The sequence below is a fragment of the Pipra filicauda genome, unplaced genomic scaffold (assembly GCF_003945595.2).
Source record: "Pipra filicauda isolate LSUMZ 115617 unplaced genomic scaffold, ASM394559v2 scaffold32_size4067784_pilon, whole genome shotgun sequence".
NCBI lineage: Eukaryota > Metazoa > Chordata > Aves > Passeriformes > Pipridae > Pipra > Pipra filicauda.
In genome coordinates this window covers 2,465,652-2,480,700 of record NW_024104454.1, presented here as the reverse complement: position 1 = coordinate 2,480,700, position 15,049 = coordinate 2,465,652, and the positions used below count along the sequence as shown (strand labels likewise).

At 38.8% G+C, this 15,049-nt stretch overlaps 1 protein-coding gene across 12 annotated transcripts in view; it reads left to right on the top strand.

Annotated features, from left to right (window-relative positions):
- LRRC4C (leucine rich repeat containing 4C) overlaps nucleotides 1-15,049 on the top strand; it is a 498,827-nt gene that overhangs the window by 436,239 nt on the left and 47,539 nt on the right. For 10 of the 12 annotated variants that reach the window (XM_039383915.1, XM_027732634.2, XM_027732632.2 and 7 more), the window contains one exon: nucleotides 720-852. The exons of the other annotated variants lie outside the window; for them this stretch is intronic. The gene's annotated coding sequence lies outside the window, so the exon portion shown is untranslated. The remainder of the gene's footprint in view (nucleotides 1-719; nucleotides 853-15,049) is intronic. 12 annotated transcript variants of the gene reach the window in all.

Sequence of the window (15,049 nt, the reverse complement as noted above, 5' to 3'; positions counted from 1 at the left end):
TTCATATCTCATTCCTATCAGTGTTTTCAAGTTATGAAATATTAGATACCATTATTATTTCTAATCTTTATTTATTTGTTGACTGAATCAGAAATTTGGTGCATTATATCCAGGCTATAACTTCAAAATTATTTAGCAGAGCAATTAATTTTTAAACTTCTGTCCAATTTAAATTTTTACCATGATGTGCATGTAAGACTCTAGATGAAGGAAGTTTCCAGTGCTGGAAGGCATATCTTGCCATCAAGAGATATACACGGATATGTTTCACTGTCACTAATGACAGGAAAACACCTAATTTCTACCACCATGCCCTGCATGGATCTATGATGAAACTACTCATTACAGAGATATAGTGGTAACTACCCCCTTCCTATTACTGCTAAGCATGCAAAAATAATGCATTTCTAATAGGCAAGGTTGTTATCTGTAAGATTAGGTGATCACATTATTGACTAATTGCCTTTGAAATCTCTGTTTATGTTTGTGCCTTAAAGTCTTCTTGCAATTAACTGTGCCTTCAGTAGCTCTATCATACATACAATTACATTGAGGGTGCACTGTAATCCTACAATTCTCCTCCCTTCTCAGATAGTGTAATGACAGCTTTAGATCATGTTTTAGTCTACCTGAGTTATTCTCTCCCAATGTCTTCAATATATGTCTTTAGAAGATTTAACTGCTGCATCACAGTTCTTCAATATGTGTTTCTTCCACAGGGTGGATGCTGTGGGGGGGTCCAGGCAGCTCTGTGGAACAGTCTCCAATGGGCTAGTAGGATGAGAAGGTCCAGGGGTAGTTTGGGAATCGAGGAGAAACATCACCTCTCAAGACGGTAAACCTACTGAAAAGGTAATTCATGCTAGGATGTTGTTATGCAGTTGGCTTTTCAGGCTCCACAGATGTGCTGAAATGCACGGCAGAAAACTGGTAGATAAGGCGAGCACAAACCTTTGCTGTTGTCTGTGTGCTCATACGAAGTCTTCTGAATATCTTCCAGAGCTTCTTAAACTGTGCTGAGTTTCAGTTCCCATTCATGTGTGAGGGAGAATTTGGACGCTATATCTTAGAGAGTTTTTCTTGTCTTCCTATGGAACTGTTAGAGAACACAAATCACAAGTTTACAGTAACTTTCCAAGAAATCCCTTATAGGAATTAAAACTCCTGGAAATGACAGTTTATCAGCCATTTAACAGTTTAGCATAGTAAAATGTTACTTCACAGGGAGAGTTAATAGTTTTATTTTTAAATGTTTATTTTTATTTATTTATTTTATTTATTTATTTATTTTTAAATCTTGTTTTACTGGGTTCTTTCAATCTCACCTTCCAGGTTTAGTGTTGTGTTTGTGGAAACTCTTTTTCTCCCCTGAAGCCTTAAATATGGATGTTTCTGTTGCTAGCATTTCAGAATTCCGAGAGAATGTGCAAAGTAAAGATCTGTCAACCATCAGAGTAACTGTAGTGCTTCTTCCTTCATGATAAAAGGTAGAGTTTGGCCATGAAGCACCAGAACACTTAAGTTTCTCTGCTGTCCCAAAAGCCCAGCTATATGGTGTATTTTTGAGCTCAGCTAATTTACGATATGTTCATGTTGTACAGACATTTCTTGGTTCTCAGCTAAAATTAAGTTTGCTGAACAAACTGATTTTGTCCACTCATCCTAAACCAATCATTTCCCATGGCCCATTTTGAAATATCTGACAGGCTGACTTGCTGCTTTCCTTTATTAATGCGCCTTAATGTATACAGTGTGTAAGAAATATAGCAATGGAAAATCACAGTGGTAGAAAATACAATGGGATTTTTGATGCAGAAGTTTTCATAAGAATCTATTCCCACATCTCATGAGGCACCGAAAAAGCACAAAAATCATTTAGCGAGGAAAGGTTTTCTCTTTGCTCAGGAGTATAGATGTTTTGGCTGGTTGAGTACTAGGTTAGGCTTTCAAATGTGTCTGGGACATACCTTCCTTTTTTTTTGCTGGTGAGCTCCCTCCAGCTCCCTGACATTCAATAATTAAAACCATTCAGAGAATCCACTGCGGCAATTCGCAAATTATTTCCATACTTCACCATGCCTCGCTAGGCTTGGCAGCTACCAGAATACTGACCAATCTGTACTCATGTAACCCACTGAGAGTTATGTCTTTGTATAACCTGTAGCTGTGGTAGAAAGTCTGAAGCCTTCCCCTCTGAAAAGAACAGAAACTACTTTATTAGTTGGGTGAAGTTATAAATAGATTTGTGATAGAAGAAAGGTTTGATACAGGAAAGTGAGAGTAAACATAGGTCTTGCCTTCTGCACTTACACAAATGGTGATAGTTTTTATCTTATTATATGCTTTTCAAGAATCTTCCACTCAAAATTGTTGCTAATCAATTTGAACTAGCTTAATTTGATTTTCTATTATCTAGAAGAAATGAGTTTGCATGGTTTTTTGTTAATGAGGGCCCACTAGACTTTACAAAAAATTGCATCAATTGATTTTAGATAATTTACTGTAAACAAAAGACAAGAAAAGCTTCCTTATGGTTGGAACTGTTCTGAGATCCAGAGGATCTGGCGTCAGTCCCTGCCTGTCTTTCATGTGTCTTCTCAGGTGCATTTTCTACCTATGATATTGGTAGACTCTCATGGAACTTCTGTAATGTTCCTTTGCTGATGCTCTAGTGATAATTCTGCCTCAAAGGGGGAAAAGGATCTTTGCGTGGGAGTCAACAGGTATCACAGAAAGAGCTTTAAACTAGATTTGAAGGGGGAAAGGGATGAAAGGAGGCTCACTAGAGAAAAGCCTGGGGGTGGCATGCCAATATTTGTGGGACAGTGTGCCAGAGATCACTCACCAAATACCATCATAGGCAAAACAGACTCCAGTTGGGGATATCAATTGACTGTATCACTAAAAAATTCAGAGCGGGATAATGAGAAGTAACATAAATCTTAAAAGGACGTTCCCCCTACCCCCCTCCTTCCTGAGCTCTACTACATCCCTGCCAGCAGCACAGGGAGATGGGAAGTGAGGGTGATGGTCAATTCATCACACGTTGTTCCTGCCACTACTCAGGGAGAGGAGTCCTTCCCCTGCTCCAGCATGGTGTCTCACCCACAGGAGACAGTCCTTCATTAATTTCCCCAATGTGAGTCCATACTACTGGCAACAGTTCTCCATGAACTGCTGCAACATGAGTCATTCTTCCACAGGGTGTAGTCCATCTGGCACAGCCTGCTCCAACGTGGGTCCCCCACAGGCTCACAAGTCCTGCCTGCTCCAACATGGGCTCCTCTCTCCATGGGTCTGCAAGTTCCTGCCAGGAGCCTGCTCCAGCATGTTTCCCATGGGTTCACAGCCCTCTTTTGGGCATCCACTTGCTCCAGTGTGGGTCTCTTCCATGAGCTGCAAGTGGATATCTGCATCCCTGTGGTCCTCCACGGGCTCTTCTCTGGCTGCAATTACATCTGTAAAATAACTTTTTTCCTTCTTACATATGGTATCACAGAGTCATTACCATCATTGCTGATTGGCCCAGCCTTGGACAGCAGCAAGTCCATCCTGGAGCTGGTTGGCATTGGCTCTGCCAGGCATGCAAGAAGCTTCTTGCAGCTTCTCACAGAAGCCACCTCTGTAGCAACCTCCACTAAAAAATCTGGCCACAGACTTTGTATTGGGTTTCAATACAAAAAATTAAACAAGAGGAGCTAGAAGCTTTGCCTCAGTCCCAGAGCTGCGATATCACTGGCATAAGCCAAAACCTGTTGGGATGAGTCCTGTGACTAGTGTGTCATGATGGACAGTATTGGCTCTTCAGGAGGAAAGGCAAAGCAGATGAGGTGGAGATGTGGCACTGCATATAAGGGAGGGGTTGGATTGTGTGATACAGTTCGCAGCAACATGGTTGAGAGCCTCTGAGTAAAGACGAAGGGGAAAGCAAATAAAGAGATATTGTTTTAGGTGTCTGCTATCAACCAGGACAACATCACAAATGAGCTATTTTACAAGGAATTGATCAATTGCCCTTGTCCTTATGGGTAATTTTAACCTTCCAGTCATCAACTGGAAATATTATAGAGTGGACACAAACAGGTCCAGAAAATTTGTGGAGCACATTGAAGAGAATTTCTTGGTGCAAGTACAAAGGAAGACAACTAGGAAAGCTACCCTCCTATATTTGTTGTTTGTAAACAGAGATGAACTCATGAGAGAAGTGATGATTGGTAACTGTCTTGGTCACAGTGACCATGGGGTAGTTGAGTTTCAAATCATTGGTATCAGGACAAAAACTGCCAGCAAACCTTCAGCCCTGTATATGAGGAGAGCTGACTGTGGGCTGCTGAAGCATTTAGTTGGTAAGGCACCCTGAAAGTCTGCTTTTATAGGTGCTGGTGTCCATTAATACTGGTCATTTTTTAAGAGCCATCTCTTAAGAGCATAGGAGCATGCAACTCCAAAGTGTCAGAAATATAGTGAGCAGGGCAGAAGATTAGCTTGGCTGAACAGGGATCTTCCAAAAGTTGGGTAGAAAAGGAAAGCGTATGGAGATTGGCAGCAAGGACAAGTGACAGGGAAGGACTACAAATATGCTGTTTGCCACTGTAGGGTGAAAATCAGTGCAGCCAAAACTTGATTAGAGTTCAAGCTGGCCAGCACTGTGTACAACAACAAAAATATGTTAGCAGCATGAGAAGGATATGTGATAACATTGATAACCTGATGAGGTCAGTCATCTGACAAATAAGGATGAAGAAAAAGCAGAAGGCCTTCTTTGTCTTATTATTTGACACTAATAATGGGCCCTGGAACACCCAGAAATCTATGTTGGAAGACTGTGACTGGAGGGGTGATAAACTCCCAGCTGACCCTTAACTTACTGCTCCAGCTAGATGCACATAAATTTATGGAGCCCAATGAGATTCATCCCAGGATACTGAAAGAACTGGCCAATGTTACCGTGGGGCCTCTATCCATTATTTTTCAATGGTCTTGGGAGTCTGGAGGGGTCTCAGTTGAATGGAATCTGGCAAATGTCCCAATTTTCAAAATAGTATGAAGAAAGACTGGTAATTACAGGACTGTCATTCTTACTTCAGTGCCTGGTAAAATTATGGAGAAGGTTATTTGGGAGTTATTGAAAAAACCCTGAGAGATCACACATTCATTGGTCACAGCCAGCATGGGTTCATGAGGGGAAAGTCCTTCCTAATTAACTTAATTTCCTTTTATGAAAGGGTTGCCTGTCTAGTTGACCAAGGATAGCCAGTAGATCTGGTAGTTTGGGATTTTAGCAAAGTTTTTGATACTCTCTCTCACAGTATCCTTCTGGACAAAATGTCCAGGACGCAGCTAATCAAGTCTATAATATACTGGGTGAACAATTGGCTGCTGGGTTGGGCTCAAAGGATTATATTAAATGTAGAGTAGAGATGCTTTACAGTGAGATCTGGATAGACTAGAGACCTGAACAATCACCAGTCATGAAATTTAACAAGAGTAAGTGAAGGATTCTCCACCTGGGACAGGATAATATGCTTATATGTACAAATCAGAGGAAGAGAGGCTGGAAAGCAGCCCTGCAGAATGAGATCTGGGGAACTGGGTTGATGGCAAGTTCAACATGAGTTAGCAGTGTCCGGGCAGCCAGAAAGGCCGACTGTGTCCTAGAGTGCATCAGGCACAGCATTGATGGTTGGTTGAGGGAGATGATTGTCCCACTCTACACTGCACTGGTGCAGCCCCACCTTGAGTACTGGTTGCAGTTTTGGGGACCTCAACATAAAGAAGTACATCTACCTATTAGACTGTGTCCAGAGGAGAGTGACCAATATGGTTAAAGGTCTTGAGGGCAAGACTTATGAGGAGCATCTAGGGTCACTTAGTTTGCTTAGCTTGGAGAACAGTAGTCTGAGGGGTGACCCCATCTCAGTCTACAGCATCTTCAATAAGGGCTGCAAAGGAGAAGGTGCTGATCTCCTCTCTCTGGTGATCAGCAACAGGACACAAGGAAATGGAATGAAGCTGCACCAGGGGAAGTTCAAATTGGGGGTTCTCACTGAGTGGGTGGTTGGTCACCGGAAGAGACTCCTCAGAGAACTGATCATGGCACTAAGCCTGGCAGAGTTCAAGGAGCATCTGGACAACACTCTTAGTCACATGATTTACTTTTAGATAGTCCTGTGAGAAGCAGGGAGTTGGAATTGATAATCCTTATGGGTCCCTTCCAACTTGAGATATTATAGAAGTCTATGAATCTAACCTTAATGCCATAGAGAATGGTTTGAATTCCAGGCTTTACAGTGGGAAAAGAAGTTACACATCCTCAGGAAAAATATGGAAAGAAACTGAAATTAGAGGAGATGACATTGTGATATCTTCATCTGCAACATACTAAATGAAGTTTGAACTTCTCCACTCTTAAGCTTTCAGAGAAATATGAAGCTTAATGGATTGATGTTTCAGTCTCTAATTCACTGTTTAAATTGTGGTTCATGTGAACTGTTCTGGAAATGCCATTTTGACTGAAGGCAAGGGAAAATAAGAGTGTTGTTTTAATATAACTTGAAATCTTGATGGTAAAAGGTAATTTATATTCTCAGTAAAAGGCTTTTATCTTCAGTGGAATCTAATGATAATTGTACTGATCTGACATCAGTACTGAATCTGACCAGATTCTGCTTCTGGTGGGAACCACAAATGTTTCACGTTGTTCCAGCAAATAGAGCTCTTTCTGTCCATTTCTTTGGTTGGTCAGTTTACAAGTGGTTGCATTTTGCTGGTCTGTTTGATAGATACTTTCTTTTGGTCTATTTTAAGATGAATGACTCTGAATTTTCAGTCACTGTGCCCCTTTCACAGTATTTATAGTAGAGTCCTAGTAGTCAATGCTGGGTTTGGTTTTGTTGCTTGTTTTGTAACGGCTAAGAAACCAGCTGTGTTCCATGATTTATGGGAAAGTCCAAACCTTTCAAATTAAGTGAAGGGTATACAGCTTCAGAATTAATTATGTTCTTAAACATAATGAAAATCTCCATTTGAGAATGAGGCATATCCCAGAGTTTGGAACAGATGAAACGAGCTATTCAACTCAAACCTGAGGTTTCTTTTCACCTAACAACAATTCTGATAGCCATGCTTAGAATAAAGCTTGCGTTTTGAATGACTATATGTGCACAACTAGCTCTACATAGCTGGAGATTTATAAGACTACAGTTGCAAAGCATGTGCATGCAAAATTGGCAACGCCCATTGCTAGCAGGTAAGAGAGCACCAGGAGATCTCTAGCGTTTTTTCTTAGAAGAAAGAACCCTTAGGCAGAACCAAAGTCAATAACCCTCAAGAGTCAAATAGAGACAGGAGAACTTAACAGCAATTCCTTCAATATATCACAAAAAAACTAGACTGTGACATGACAAGAGTAGACCATTGGATCTCTGAAATGGTCCAAGAAATCAAACATGAAAGAGGCAGCCTTCAATGCAGGCAGCCTTCACCTGCATTGCTGAATGCAATTTAAGTTTCTCTCTCCAACACCTGATAACACTGTATATAATACATTTGGTATGTTTTATATTCTTTTTGTTTAAACTTGCTATGTGAAATTTTGCCTTCATAAAAACTGATCAAAAAGCTGGTCCTCTTAGCGTGTCAGAATGCCAATGATTCAGTCTTTCGATTTACTTCTTTCTTTTATTCCTCTCAGTAGGTTGGTCTTTGTTCATCTGCCATTTTTTTCTTTTTTTTTCCCTATTATTATTTAATTTCTTTCCAATTATGCTCCTCTTATTACGGTAAATTATGATTTCCCATTTAATTCCTCAAATTGTTATGATAGGTGGTAGAAAACTGGTCAACTGATACTGAACAAGAACTGTTTCTGGTATTTACCCTTTCTAAGACTGGATGTTCAATCACCTTCCTCTGAGTGTTCTGGTCCCTGTACAGTTCCAGGATCATGTCCTGCAATTTTTAACACTTCCTTTAGTGGAAATTTTGCTTTGACTACAGTAGAATAAAACTAGGAATAGAAGAGTTGATCTGACCAAATAGTAATTTTTTTCCTTAATTCCCTTGACATCTTAGGGAATTTAAAATGATGAGTTATTGATTTGGCAACATAAAATTGATAGATAAAAAAAAAATCGGCTCCAAACTACTTTAAATTTCTTCTGGCAAAAGAGAACATGTTAAAACGCGGTAAAGGGAAGGGAAAGAATTTACTCCTAGATACATCAAGCAAGCAGACCAGTTTTTATTGAGGTGACATTTGTATCTGTCATAGAGGGTGAGGTATCTGTGAAAAGTAAATATACCAGAAATCAGATGCATAGCAACTTTTATTTATAGCCAACGTCTGATATAACATTTATCATGAAGTTATTGAAATCTGTAAGAAGAACTGAAGATTGACCAGTCTGGATTAGGCAATATGATTACTGCAGAAGCAAAATGAATACAGCTTACATATACAAGGTGTCTGACTGCAGCTAGAACTCCCCAGGATGTTTAAACCCCTATCAAATAGCTGGAAATGGAAGTTATTCTTATGGATCCTCATGAAATGAGGGGAAAGGGCTGAATTCATGTCTATGTGGCCTTTGAGCAAGAGCACGTTGTAGGAAATTTGCTTGAGGGAGTGAATGAAACATGTGTAATTAGAACAATATTTTATAGGGTTTGTTTGGGTTTTATTTTTTTTCTTACAATGCTCTGTTTGCTTGCATTTTGTAAAACCTTAATTTCAAGTTTTGATAGATATAACTCTCTTTTGTATTGAAACCTGCCTTGTGTTGGGAAGCAAGATGCATCATGGGGAAACAGTAGGGCTGTCTACAATGCTGGAGGTAAAAAGTCAGAAGAATATGTATGCGGGTAGTGGAAACGGAGTGCACCTTGAGACACAAGTGCTGAGAGTGCTTCCTCCTGCTCTGTTAAGCATCATTATGGGAACTGTGAATGCCAAATAACAGCTTTTGGGAAGGAATTCCCTCTGGCAGAACAGTCCTCTGTTCTTCCTGCTTAGAAACAGATGGCAAAGTTAGCCCACATCACCAGGCAGACCTGGATTTTCTGTGCCTCTTTAGGCTGAAGATTACTTTAATCCAGTAAGTCATTGTTCATTTTGGTCATACAGATGTTTGAACTGACTTAAAATGAAATAAAAATTATTTTGGGAGTAATCCCTGCACTTTTTATATAAAGCAAATGAGCAGTACATGCGAGGCTGATTTTATACAACATGGACCATAGTAGCTAACAGAGGTGAACTAAACTGTGAATATATTTCTGATATATTACAGCATTTGTTTATCTTGGCCAAGTAGGCTGTTATATACTGTCATAATATTATTTCCAATAGTTTTCTAATGTTTTTATGTTATGGTAATGCCTTTCATAGTTTATGAAAAGAGCTATATGAGCACAGAATAAAAGAGAGCTCTGTATCATTCAGATGCTACAATATCTTCATTTAATCCTCTTGATTTATAGCTATGACTTTTTTCTTTTTTCTACTGGGCTCATTACAAGAGCCCACAGTCATTCACTCCTTTAATTGCATAAAGTAACACTAAACACAGTGAGCCTCTGATCAATAAGAAAAATACAGTACATCAGAATGAAAATAGCAGCACATTGGCTAATGTATTAAATAACCAAGCAGCGCAGAAGTCCTCAACTTTTCTGAATATTACATGTATAAAAAATGTATTTCTTTAGCAAGATTTCATGTTTAGAAGCTGTAGAAGTGAAATTGAGTAGGTAATTTCTTTATCTTTGCAACTTCTGTTGTTTGATCATTACTCCAATTTTACAAAGACAGAGATGAAGCATTAAGAAAGTTAGGGGGTAGAACCTCTTTCTTACTGTCTTTGATCTGGAAATCTGAGCCATTTTCATCAAAGAAAGCACCACTTAGTCTATTTAAATTCATTATTGCATATCTTTATAGTTCTTTGAGGATTTGAGATAGTAGAATTGAAAATTATCTTAAAATGTCTAAACCGAGAAAAGCTGTCTTAGTCATAGGAGTTACATAGACAGAGGCTGGAATAGTCATCTCTTCAGTCCTTACACTGTCTTAAAAACAAAGCAGCACTTTTTATAGCAAGGGATTAATAGCTAAACTAGACAATATTGTCCAGTTGCACAAATATCTCTATTTAGTTTTTCTAGGAATACTAATGTTTTGACACCATACAGTTTTCTCTAGGCTTTGATTTGTAAGTAAGAGATCTTCCTATTTCTCCTGTCCTGATCACTTCTAAGTATATATTAAGCATTGCAACTAGTTGCTGAGTTCCACAATAATTATTAATGTTGGCAAATATCCACTGGTGGCAAATCTGCGAGCCACCATAATCCATTCCTTTACTGCAGCTAAAAGTTGTATTTAAAATCACCAATATTAAAAAGAAGAACTCTATATGTAGAAATTGTCACTTGATACTGAATTGCTGATCATTTAAAAATGGAGTTTCAAAAAGAAAAAAGTGAAAAATGAGGCTTGCACACCGAATTGGATTGATTTGTGTTAGTAATAACAAATTCAAGTTGCATATAAACTTTATGCATCCTGAATGGTTGCAGAGTGAAGTCAATGATTATTCATTTGCTTAAATCAAAAGTCTTATTAACATGATTAGCAGCAAAAGGGTAAAAAGTATATCCTGTATTTAGGAATTTGTGCAAAGCAATAACACCATTGCTGTGCCTCTGCTGTGTCAGAGTCAGGGGACCAGACAGTGCTAGCTAATGAATCTCTTGAACAGTAATTCAAGGTCAAATGATGATGATTTGCATCTTTTCTTAACTCCATGTTTGGGAAATTTGGCTTCCTTGCTATTTTCTTCTGCAATATTCTGAGGGGCTTTTTTTCTTCTGCAATATTCTGAGGGGCTTTTTTTCTTTTTTTCTTCAGACAGAATGCCGCCAGAATTGTTTTTCTAATGACCTTTCCGCTGTCCCAGTATAACATGCTGATGAGATTCAAATAACAACTGAGGACTAATAAAAAAATCTGAGTAAACCAAATGTACAACCAGTTATGATAGTTTAATTTTTTATCTTTTTATCTCCTATTTTTACTTGATTAAAAACACAATATGAATAACATTTTAGAAGGTGAAAAATGAAATTGGATTTTCATGGGATTTAATCTGATGTGTGAGAAATATAAAACTAATCTACTTAGGAATGCTTTACTTGAACTTTTTGGCATGCATAGAATCATAGAATCAGCTGGGTTGGAAGGGACCTCTGAGATCATCAAGTCCAGCCCTTGATCCACTGCAACTGTGGTTACTAGACCATGGCACTTGGTGCCACATCCAGTCTCATCTTAAAAACCTCCAGGGACAGAGAATCCACCACTTCCCCGGGCAGCTCATTCCAATGCCTGATTACCCTCTCTGTAAAGAATTTCTTCCTAATATCCAACCTAAACCTCCCCTGGCACAGCTTAAGACCCTGCCCTCTTGTCTTACTGATAGTTGCCTGGGAAAAGAGACCAACCCCCACCTGGCTACAACCTCGTTTCAGGAAGTTATAGAGAGTGTTGAGGTCTCCCCTGAGCTTCCTCTTCTCCAGGCTAAACAGCCCCAGCTCCCTCAGACTCTCCTCATAAGACTTGTGCTTGAGTACCTTCACCAGCCTTGTTGCTCTTCTCTGGACCTACTCCAGCACCTCAATATCCTTCCTGAACTGAGGGGCCCAGAACTGGACACAGCACTCGAGGTGTGGCCTCACCAGTGCTGAGTACAGGGGAAGAATCACTTCCCTGATCCTGCTGGCCAGGGAAGACCAGGATGCCATTGTCCTTCTTGGCCACCTGGGCACACTGCTGGCTCATGTTCAGCTTCCTGTCAATCCTAACTCCCAGGTCCCTTTCTGCCTGCCTGCTCTCCAGCCACTCTGTGCCCAGCCTGTAGCGCTGCAGGGGGTTGTTGTGATCTAAGTGCAGGACCCAGCACTTGGCCTTGTTAAACCTCATCCTACTGGAATTAGCCTGTCCAGGTCCCTCTGCAGAGCCCTCCTGCCTTCCAGCTGATTGATACTCCCCCCCAATTTAGTGTCATCTGCAAATTTGCTGATGGTGGACTCAATCCACTTATCTAAATCATTGATAAAGATATTAAATAGAATTGAGCCCAACACTGATCCCTGGGGGACACCACTAGTGACCAGCCGCCAACTGGATGCAGCACTGTTCACCACCACTCTCTAAGCCCGGCCATCAGCCAGTTCCTAACCCCTGTCCAAGCCATGGGCCGCCAGCTTTTTCAGGAGTATGCGATGGGAGATGGTGTCAAAGGCTTTGCTGAAGTCCAGGTAGATTACATCCACAGCATCTTCAGTTCCATTTTGCTGAATGTGTTCTTCAGCTTCCTTCATTTATGGGTGTGGAATATTAGACATTACTTATCTTATTTGCCAAAGTTTCATATTTTTCTGAACCAAGTGTGAACAGAGGATTTCCTGTAGTAGATTCTAATGTGGAGTTTGATGAGAATTTCAGAATTAAAACTGTAAGCTATGCTGTTTACAGAATAAAATAACAAGGAGTCTTTATTCCATCAAGCTTTGAACTGACTTCCTAAAAAAAGTATTCTAGGTTCTCATAGAATATCACATTATTCATGCCTCTATTTTCAGCTTAGTAGTATAATCAAAGAACCTGTAAAAACTAAATTAGGGATCACCCAGATGAGAAAATTTTATTAATATCTTTATAGTGAAGGATAAAGCTTCCATTTTTGGTCTTAGAAGATTTCAGTGTGTTTTCCAGTCATTTTCTACTCTTAATCTCTGAAGTGATCATAGAGCAAACAAGAGAAATAGGAAAAAAGAGCATTTTCATAAAACAAAGGACCTCTGTAAATATAACCTGATTTGAAACCTCTTAATTCTGATGCAAAGATACTCTCTGACTTTCATGAGGGATTTTGGAGCTTTGCCTTTATAACAGGTTGCCTGTCCTATATGAAGGTATATGAAGGTATATATACTTGAATTTTTGTTTCTTTCATTTTTGTTTTCATACTAACTTTGACAGAAAATTTTTGAGTGTTGATTAACTTGTATGTATGCATTTTGATGATTTACACATTACTACAGATAAAGCATAAGTGTTGTAAACAAGTGAAATGAAAGAGAAGGACTGATTTAGAATGCAGAAGAGCTATTTCTTGGCTATAATAGTTAAGTTTTATTTGGAAAAAAAGAGGTAAATTATGTTGGTTCAGAGGGAGGTTTCAGAGCATTGATGTATGGTGCTCAGAACCATGCCTGCCACACTGTCATACAAAAGACACCACAGTTATTATCTCCAGTACCTTGCAGATCAAAAGGACAAATTCAGTCTCATTATAATACACTATGTTCTTCACTTGAAGCGGCTCCGTATTCCCTAGTCACGCCTATGAATTTAGTGCAGTTAAGAAATTACATTGAACTGGATATGTAGACAACTGTGTTGACCCTTATACTTCTCTATATATACACCTTTATTGATTAAAATGAACACTAAAAAGAAAGTAAATTTATGAGGTCTGTAAAACCTGTTAATAGTAAATTAATTTGGAACTTCTTAGATTTATTATTTTATTCCCATTTTAATCATATTTTTATGATTTTAATGATTTTTACTGTGTTACTCCTATGAAAATTGCAATACAAATGTGCATGCACAATCTATTAACACCTCTACTTTTTAATTCCTTCATTTTCTTTGAAACCTTACTGAAAAACAAATTTACCATATTTCTTCACCCCCTTCTTTTCCCCTCTTCCAAAGGAGTGTAGTTCATCTGAAGGATTGCTATGGTAGAAAATTTTTTATATTTTCAGTAAAATGTGGGAGGGATAGAATGGTTATACTGTATATATCTACATAAATATTATTATATTATCCTCAATTGCACTATCATGTTTTAGTCATTCCTTTCCTTATCTTCACCATCCACTGAGACCTTGCTTCATTCATTGCACAGGAAAACTTAAAAAAGGAACTGCAGACAAAGAGATTTTGTGATAATTTTTGAATGCTTGTTTTTGCAAATGAAAGAACTGCCTTTTTTTTTTTTAGTTAAAACAAATTTCTTGTGTTTCAGATACAACATAATTTTTTTCTTATTATTACTAGGAATTTTAATATTTTTCAGTGCATACTCAGAAATTCCTGTATAAACAGCCAGAGATCTGTACATGGAGGGGAAGCAGACTATTGAGTTAAGCTCAGCAGTGCATCTGAGAAAGGAGGGTTCATCCCTAAACCTGATTTTTTTCATCCGGTAGTAGGTAGAATAAATCAGTTTCTCTCTGAAAGAAAGAGGGATGCATTTATAATATGACTTTGGTTTGGTTAGGTTTATCTTGGTATTGTTTATATAACTTTAAAAGAAAATTGATTAACTTTCCAATTTTTTCCTCCCACAACTCTGAAGAGATGTTTTTGGTCTCCTTTGATGTACTCTTATTCTGCATTTAATCAATGCCTCTGTATTCGCTTAGTCTTGCAATCTTCAATAGCCTCATCATATTCAATTCTTTTAAAGACCTCATGAAAACACTGAAAAAATTCTTCTTGGAAACAATTCTGCCATCATCTCATTGATTTTGTTTGCATCAAATCATGATTTTTTTTGTTTCTTATGTTGCTGACTCACCCTGTCCTTCTGTACTCCAGATACATACAGTGGTTTTCACACACCATCCGTCATTCTGTCTTCCAGATTGGTGTTCTAGTTAGTAATTAGCCTTGTCCTTGTGTCCCCTGTCTCTATTTCCACTCTGTCCTGATACAGTAGCTCATTTTTCTTAAGTTTATTCTGTCCCTGTTGCTTGCCCTATGACTGTTTATGGGGTTGCATGATGAAAGAGAAAGACCTATTTTAAAAATATTCTGCCTTTACAGGGAGGCTTGTTATTAACCTGGAAGTTATACCCTGGTTCCCCAGAAATCTCTGCAGTGAGTGGAATTGTACCAGCACAACCAAATGCATGTTCAGGGGATGGAAAAATGCCTGGGGATAAAGGAAGCAGGATCTTCCTGAGAAAGACA